Genomic DNA, 8,555 nt, shown 5'->3' with positions numbered 1-8,555 from the left:
AGGAGAGGCTCTTGAATTGTTCTAGATACAATAAATAGCTTCAAAAAAGTAGATAAAAACAAACAAAATACACTGCTCCAGGAGCTACAAGTTATAAAATGAAGTTTAAGAAGCTGGTTTGTCTTCAGAGGTTTTGATACAGCCCTATAAACTAACTAGCATATGTAGATAGAAGCAGTAAAGACGTTTGTGAATCACAACAGGCAAAATAAACCTGCCTGAGAAAGTAAAAGGGCAAAACAGCATCAACCTGATTTATCATGATAATAAAGAGGCACCATCACGCATAATGAAGGTAAACCCGAGATTAAAACGGTCCACCTGGGACCTCAGTGTATGAATAAATCCCCAGGAAAACCACAGCATTGCCCATAACCTGTGCTCCTCCTTTAATGGATAGCAGTAAAAACTGTTAAAGGATAAGTCTGGTGATATTGTATATTTTTCTTACTGTCAGTATATCCCATGAAAAGACCAAAACCAGGTTATTCCTAGCCCAACATTGTTGTCCAAAAAAACACATCAATGAGCCTCAGCATTGCACTGGGTGACATGCTCCTGCATTACCATGAACATGGGCAGCTCAGTTTATTTTGAGTCAGTCCAACATACACCATGCTGCTGCTGTAAATACTCATTACAGCACCAAATCGGAAAATGCTCCCCAACTAATGCACTAAAAACTACAGTGGCCAGCTGTTTTAGGAAATTGGGGTAACCTATTTTGAAGCAGGAGCCAGTGGATTTGGAGCCGAGTGCCACAGGCAGGATAGTCGGAAAGTAGACAGAGAGACAGACCAGAACCAACATTGTTGGTTCTGGTATTTTAATATATGATGCTTTGACATTACCAAAAATGCAGAATATTGCCATCCTTATCCTTTAAAATCCACAATTAAAATCCATCTGTAAGAAATCTGCATCTGACTAATAATGTAGAATAAACATGTTAAAAAACCCTTAAAAGTTATTCAATAAAACCTTTAAAAGCTTTGGCCTTAAAGGACCAGTGTGTAGCAATAAGGGGGATCTATTGGCAAAAATCTAATACATTATTAATAAGTTTGTTTTCTATAGTGTATAATCAACTGAAAATAAGAATTGTTGTTTTCGTTACCTTAGAATGAGCCGTTTATATCATGTCGCCATGTTTCTACAGTAGCACAGAACAGACAAACCACTGTGTTAACTTTTCCTGCTCGAGTCGATAGCGTTACTCGCTCAGGATTTAACCCCCGCCGTCATTCCACTCTGCCGCCGGGAAACAAGAAACCTCTGTTGGTCTTGAGGAGCTGCAGCATTTTTTTCGGCCCAAACTGCAACTTCTACTGTACATTCATTTGATATTCTCAAAGCTAAACTAACTCTGTCTTCTGCTTCACTAGCTCACTTGTTCGCTCACACACATTCGCCACCGCTCTCTCTCTCTCTCTCTCTCTTCCTTCACCACTCACTTCCCATGTACACACACTACACAAACTCCCAATGACCTACGTTACTCTTACTGTAAAACAGCTCTAGATCGGGCCATTCATGTTTTTTTTTATGTCAGCCACCATAGTTCTTCTACATGCTAGGCACACGGGAGAGGTAGCAACCTGCAACCTCACCACTAGATGCCGCTAGATGTTACACACTGTACCTTTAAGGACCAGTGTGTAACAATTCGGAGAATCTATTTGCAGAAATGGAATATAATATTAATAAGTATGTTTTCATTAGTGTATAATCACTTGATCATAAGAATCGTTGTGTTTTTGTTACCTTAGAATGAGCCGTTTATATCTACATAGGTAGCAGGTCCCCTCTCCACGGAGTCTGCCTTGTTGCACCGCCATGTTTCAAAAGTAGCCCAGAACGGTCAATCAAAACAATGTTAACTTTTCCTGCTTGCGCCGGAGTCGATAACGTTATTCGCTCCAGTCGCCACTGCTCTCTCTCTCTTGCTTCACCATTCACTGCCCACGTACACACACACTCTCTAAGCACTGGCTCTGCTCCAGATGACTCTAGAGAGTCATTTTTTTCGGCCACTGTAGCACTCCAACACACTTGGCATACGGGAGAGGCTTCACTTGGTTGCAATCTCCTCACCTCAGATACCGCCAGATCCTATCTACATCTAGAAAACACACACACACCTAGTTAGTTCAAGACTGACAAAGTGCGAACTGAAAGAAACACCAGTATACCTTACTGTATATCTAGTAGTAATATTAGGTGGGTTTGCTTTTGCTGATGTGATATGAGGGAGCAACAAATCCAGACATGGCTGTACTCATAAAAAAGATTTAAGAATATTAGCAGAGGAACTCGCTGCTCATGTGGGGAAATCGTTCTCCTCTGCTTTGGTGAGCAGATTAACGAGCATTGAGCGTTTCTTCCTTTATCGACTTTACTCTTTTTACACTCAGCAGCCACCAAGATTGATTTTTCCAATAAGTCGGCCCTGTCTTTTAACTGAGCTGTTCTGGTGGTGGGTTGGGCTAATGAAGAATATCTTAAAAATGTTGCCACAAGGAATTAATGCAGATGACTTCTTTTGTTATCTTGGTTTTGGACAAGTGGAAAGTTGCTGCCCACAAGCTAAAAGGAGCATCCTCAGTTCAAAATAACACTGAGAGGAAATCCGGTGAATCATGCTCTAAATAACGTTTGACGTGCAGACGGCTTGATTTGATTTCCACATGGAGTGAAAGGTGAAAATTTAGCTTCCAACCGGTCATTACAACAATCAAGCTCCTCTTGAAGTGGATCCTGGATGATTCCCTGCGGCTTGCTGCTGTCTGATGACTAATGTTCTCCCAAGCGCCATATTAAAGCCCCTTAATTGGTTAGAATAAACCAATCATTAACTTCCTCATTAGAGCTTATTGTAGTGCTGAGCCCACTGTGACTCCATCTTAGCAAACTTCTGTAATTGTTCCCAAAGCCGAGTCGTGGTCCTGTCTGCGACATTATTCAGGACTCATCAACACCAACGTCCTGACTCATTTTGGTTCTTTAAAGATTCCTCGCCACTTAGTGTCAGGGTGATTCTGCGCTAACCTCGCTGTTCTCGCCAAAAATTCCCATCTGGACACACTCTTCACCGCCATCTGCTCCTCTGCTCTCTTACTGGCCGGTCCCTTTGACAGTTGTGAGGAGTTCAAAATGGCCCCCCCACACACACACAATTTATTTGGGGGGTGAAAAGAAGAAACGAGGTGAACTGAAAGAATAGAGGAGGATGCTACAGAGGCATAGAGATTCATAAAGCTCTGGGTTCAAACTCGATTCACCACAGTGCGTTTTTCTAGTGCCGTGGCACTGTGCGTCTCAGCAGTTTCCACCCAATCTCTGTGTATCCTAGAAAGTGCTGACTGGCTTACGATAGGGATCACTAAGAGAACAATATGCAGTTTATGCTTAGTCAGAGGAAGACGGTTCTCCCTTAAATTAAAAATTACATCCAGAGAGGAGTTGAGAGGGACGGGGACAAACTGTGGCTGCAGGTGTATGGATTGTTTTCAGGGGAGAGAGACAGTATGATGTAAATGCTGCTGCCGGTGTCGATTTGGGTGCTAGTTTGGCCTCGATGACTGATGGATACGAGGAGACTTAACTCTAGGGGAATCATCTGTGGTGCTGCTGTGCCCTGAGGTTTAGTACTCACTCTATCCTCATACTAATGGCATCATTACTGGGCCTCTGAAATACAGCATTTTCCTACTCACCAGAATGTACACGCACACACACACACACACACACACAATTAGAGCATCACACATTCACACACAAAAACAAACTCACTGATGCACATATGATGCATATAGAAAACCACCTCCATCTTACATTGATATTTCCGAGTGACTATTGCGTGCAGAGTGAAATGTACAATATAAGTGTTTTTCTGTGGTACTGTCTGAAGTACTTAAAGTATATATCATGAGCTGACCTATATTCCCCTATCCTCGTAGATAACAGGGATGATATAAGAGGATGGAGGAAGTAGCACAACATGTATCTGCCAAATAGGACATCTTTCCACGAGCGTCATGTTGAAGTGACGTCATTTCGAGACACGCAGGCACACGGCAGATGTGAAAACAATAATAATAATTTGATTATACATAGTACCCTACAGTTCCACATATACACAAGAAATGGCTGCTATAGCGACTGTGTGCCTGAAAAACAATGACTGAATTTATTAATGCATTCCAAACACATTTTAAATCACTGTCTTTTGTTGGCTTCATCATCTTTTTACAGTCCAACGAGATCAGCTGCGGCACCCAACTGCTAAATAAAATCTCTTGCCCATTGGCCAGCTGATGCCTCTCAACTGATTAATTAATCAAGCATGCACAGTTTGACAATATATGAGCAGCAGAGGGGTTTTCTAACTTGGATCATGTATTCCTAAGCACCTCTTCAATGGACATGACCATTATAGAAATAGTATTCACCTTTCAACATCTGTAGGTCTTAAAAACGCTTAAAAAGCATTGAATTTAAGTTTCTCAATAATCTAGGACGGTATTAAAAAGTCTCATGCTCAATTCTTAAAAGTCTTAAATATTCAATATTTAATGAATGGTTTATAATGTAGTTGTAAGCAGATATAAGTGTTAATAATGCATTTGTTAACAACTATAACTCCTCCTGTGGACACCCATAAGTGATGGCAGATGTATATGGACAGAAATATATGTCACTAGAAACTGAAATTAATAAATAATTCAGTTAATAAACTGACATTTAAATCATTTTTATTTGAATTTGTATTGTTTGACTTGAATAGTTGCATTGAAAACTGAATCTCAAGTTGATAGCGATTAAAATTCACTTATTAATGATACATATTTCTGCCGATAGTGGTGTATAAACAGCTAATGAATGACAACATAGTAAAACACCGTTGTAACAATATAAAATATGTCTTCATAGGAGAAATGATAGTTGTTTAATAAATATTGTACATTAATAAACACAAAGATGTCCTTATATCGGCTTACAACTACATTATAGTGTGTTTTAAACTATTTATTAAAAGTTTGTGTACTGTTTATAAACAGAGGAACTTAAAGTAATGTTTCCCGCTTAATATACCAAGTGTCTATGATACATACAGTAGACTGTATATAAGAAGTGGACGAAGTCACCGTGACCCATCGGTTTGTGAACTGCCATTTTGAAGCCTCGAGATCAGCATTTTGGCCATCGACATCTTGTTTTTTGGCCGTCGCCATCTCGGTTATTTGCAACCAGAAGTGACACGAGAGGGTGGAGTTAAGTATAACCGAAAGCTGAATAAGACATTTTTAGACAATAAAAAATGTTATAATTAACTTTCATGAACTGAAAATACACTGTGAAAGGCTTAAAGTTGTAAGACGAAAACTCGGACAACTCCCAGACTGGACAACGCCAAGGTAGCGACCTGTCAATCACAAGGTAGCCACGCCCTAAAGCATACCCTGCTTTATAGTCTATTTGACTCTAAATGGGACCATAATTTACTAAATGAACATCAAGACTTGAAACCAGCGATTGAGACCATAAACTCATGTTTACAATGTTTACTGAGGTAATAAATCAAGTGAGAAGTAGGCTCATTTTCTCATAGACCCCTATACAATCAGACTTCTTTTTGCAACCAGGCACTTCCGCTTGGCTTCACTTTTCAGACCCCGGAGTTGTGCAAAAAAAAAAAGGAAAAGGTGTCCAAAAAAATAAAAAGTTGCATCGGATGCACTTTACTTCTTTCTCCAAGCATTTCTTGGAAGGCGTCTTGCTCTTTGTCGACTCCAAAAGGCATTTTACCAATTGGAACGTTGCTCGAGATGGCAGACCTCAATCGATTTCCAGGTCACAGAGAAACGAAAGGACAAGGATGCATAAATAAACAGCTGGAAAGAAAACCTACATCACCCTGACGTCCTGGATCCAAATCCAGCAGGGGCCTTTGCTATGTGTGTCATCATCTCCCTGAGTCTCTCTCTTATTTCCAGTCACTTTTCAGTTTCAACTATCGTATAAAAGACAAACAATTCTTAAATTACAGAAAGAAAGGTTTATGATTTCAAAGTAGATTATATTGCTTTGACTTGCATCGTGATACAAACTCTATTCTTTTTCAAATCTCCCAATTTATCTTTTCGCAGTTCCATCTGTCTCCTCAAATCACTCTCATGACTTCATCTGCAGCCTTCTTCAACTCTATTACAATTCACAATGCATGAAAACAACGTGAAGTATATTCTTTCTTATATCTGAATGGGTATTCCATCTTGGCAAAAACACTTTATGATTAGGAGGGTATGGCCAATAAATCGATTCAATAAACGATTTGTATCAGGTGGAGGAGGGATAAGAGTAGTTTAGGATTAATTTCCTTTCAGACGTCTTTGTATCTGCCTTTTGATTATAGTTGACAGTATCAAGAAACTATGTAATGCTGACATTATTGCTGTAATAAAACATCAATACTGTTCAAAATGCCATCAAAATTAATGCAGAGTAAAAAAATAACCTGAAAAACAAGAGTCTACAGCCATGCTAGCAGCTCAGTGAAGCTGTACTTGTACTTGGCACAGTGGGGCTCTGAGCTAAATGCTAATGTCACCATGCTAACATGCTTATAATGACAATTTTAACATTTTGTTTTGCAGGTATAATGTTTACCATGTCCACCATCTTAGTTTAATGTGCTAACATTTGCTAATTAGCACTAAACACAAAGTACAGCAGAGGATGATGGGAATGTCATTAATTTTGCAGGTATTTGGTCATAAACCAAATAACAAATTTTGATCTGATGATAGGTGAGAAGTTAATAGTATTAAATATATTAAAATTACTACAATACATCCCGAGGGGGGCATGAATGTCTGCACCAAATTCTATGCCAATCGATTCAATAGTTTTGGGATATTTCACTCAAAACCACAACTGTCGGCCTCATGGTGACGGTGGATGAAAAGTCAGAAGATCACCAAAGTTATTAGGAAACATCCTCTGGGGACCATGCATCCCTGTACAACATTGCATGGCAACCCATCCAGTAGATGTGGAAATGTTTCTGTCTGAATTGGTGGACCAACAGACAGACCAACGTTACCCCTTGAGCGTTATAAAAATTAGAACAATCCCCCCAAAAAATAATCATCTTTTAAGGAAAGAGTTAGAGGCATTCATAATTTAAGTTGATTTAATTTAACATTTTCTAACAAGGCAATTTCTGTTATGTTTGTCAATGTAAAACTACCACTGTACCCCAGAGACGATGTAGAAAAAGTCAACAATGCCTGCCTGAACCATTAAATCTTCCATTCCCACGAGGCTGCAGTGGAATCACTTCACAGACCAAAATCTTCGGTTTCCTCTTATGAGCTCTGCGTCACTCTAAACGGCTTTGACGAGATGAGGATGTGATGCGAGCAAAGCTGTTAACTATTACACCTCCTTTGCGAAAACCACACACACACTCAAATACTTCTAACCAGCAGATCCTCTCCATTGCTGCACCACCTGCCTCTCATCAACCCCCTCATCAAGCAGAATAAGATCACTGTTAATCCACTCGTCTCAGCCCATGGCGTACCAACAGCGCTCCCACTGCAGGACTCAGCTGCTCCCTCAGGGCTTCCCGGAAGCCAACAGTATAGAAAGGTGCTCACAGCCTACACACTGCCTTTATGCCTCTCCCTCCCTGACTTATATTATGCACACATGCATCTTTGCTCTTTACTTGTATTCAGTTTTTTATTCTGTAAAAGACAAGGTAAGTGGACATACAGGAGATGTCCAGTAGTGGAAAGTAATTAAGTACATTTACTCAAGAACTGTTCTTAAGTAATTCCATTTTCGAGGGAAATATGTTCTTTTTTACTCCACCACATTTAATTGATAGATTGATAGACAGATAGAGATTAAACCAGCAATTCCCAACCTTTTTGGCTTGTGACCCTTTACAAAAAAGCCAACCTGATATCACACCAAAGCGTGTAATAGACCCGCCTGTCCACCAGAGGATAGCGTGTCAGTGTCACGTTTTGCCATGAATATTACATGTGTATTAACGTGCAGTACCAGCAGGGGGCAAAAGACACTCACTCGTCATGGTTGGAATTAAAATAAGTACGTAACCTAAGTGAAATAGGTATGGAAACAACGTAACACCACTACGGAAAACATGTCAAATGTCACTACAAATCACGTCACTAACGTAACTTACAAACAAAACACCAGTCTCCTGGTTGAAAGTCCTGTGTTTGTTGGACCTATCCATCTCACATCCCTCCCACCATAAGCAGTCTTTCTCCCCTTTTATACTACGTCATTACATTGCAGTGAGTGCAGACATCATGGCGTGAAAATGACACGCTTAAAACAAGCTTTAGCCTGGCACATTATCATGTCATTCACACGTCTTTTCGTGCTATCGGGCTGAAAAAGCATTAAAGTGTCTTGTAAAGTTTCAGATGTCCATAAGTTCTTAGCAGTTCAAGCAAAGAGGCATTACCCCTCTATTCTTCATATAAATAATTGTTTGAAGTCAAAAGAGGTAA

At 39.9% G+C, this 8,555-nt stretch overlaps 1 protein-coding gene across 2 annotated transcripts in view; it reads left to right on the top strand.

Annotated features, from left to right (window-relative positions):
• The window catches only part of LOC119489925 (prickle-like protein 2), a 53,910-nt gene that overhangs the window by 6,085 nt on the left and 39,270 nt on the right, over positions 1 to 8,555 (top strand). The window lies entirely within an intron of this gene.

The sequence above is a fragment of the Sebastes umbrosus genome, chromosome 6, assembly GCF_015220745.1.
Source record: "Sebastes umbrosus isolate fSebUmb1 chromosome 6, fSebUmb1.pri, whole genome shotgun sequence".
NCBI lineage: Eukaryota > Metazoa > Chordata > Actinopteri > Perciformes > Sebastidae > Sebastes > Sebastes umbrosus.
Note: the sequence above shows the minus strand (reverse complement) of the source record. Positions and strands in the feature narration are given on the sequence as shown.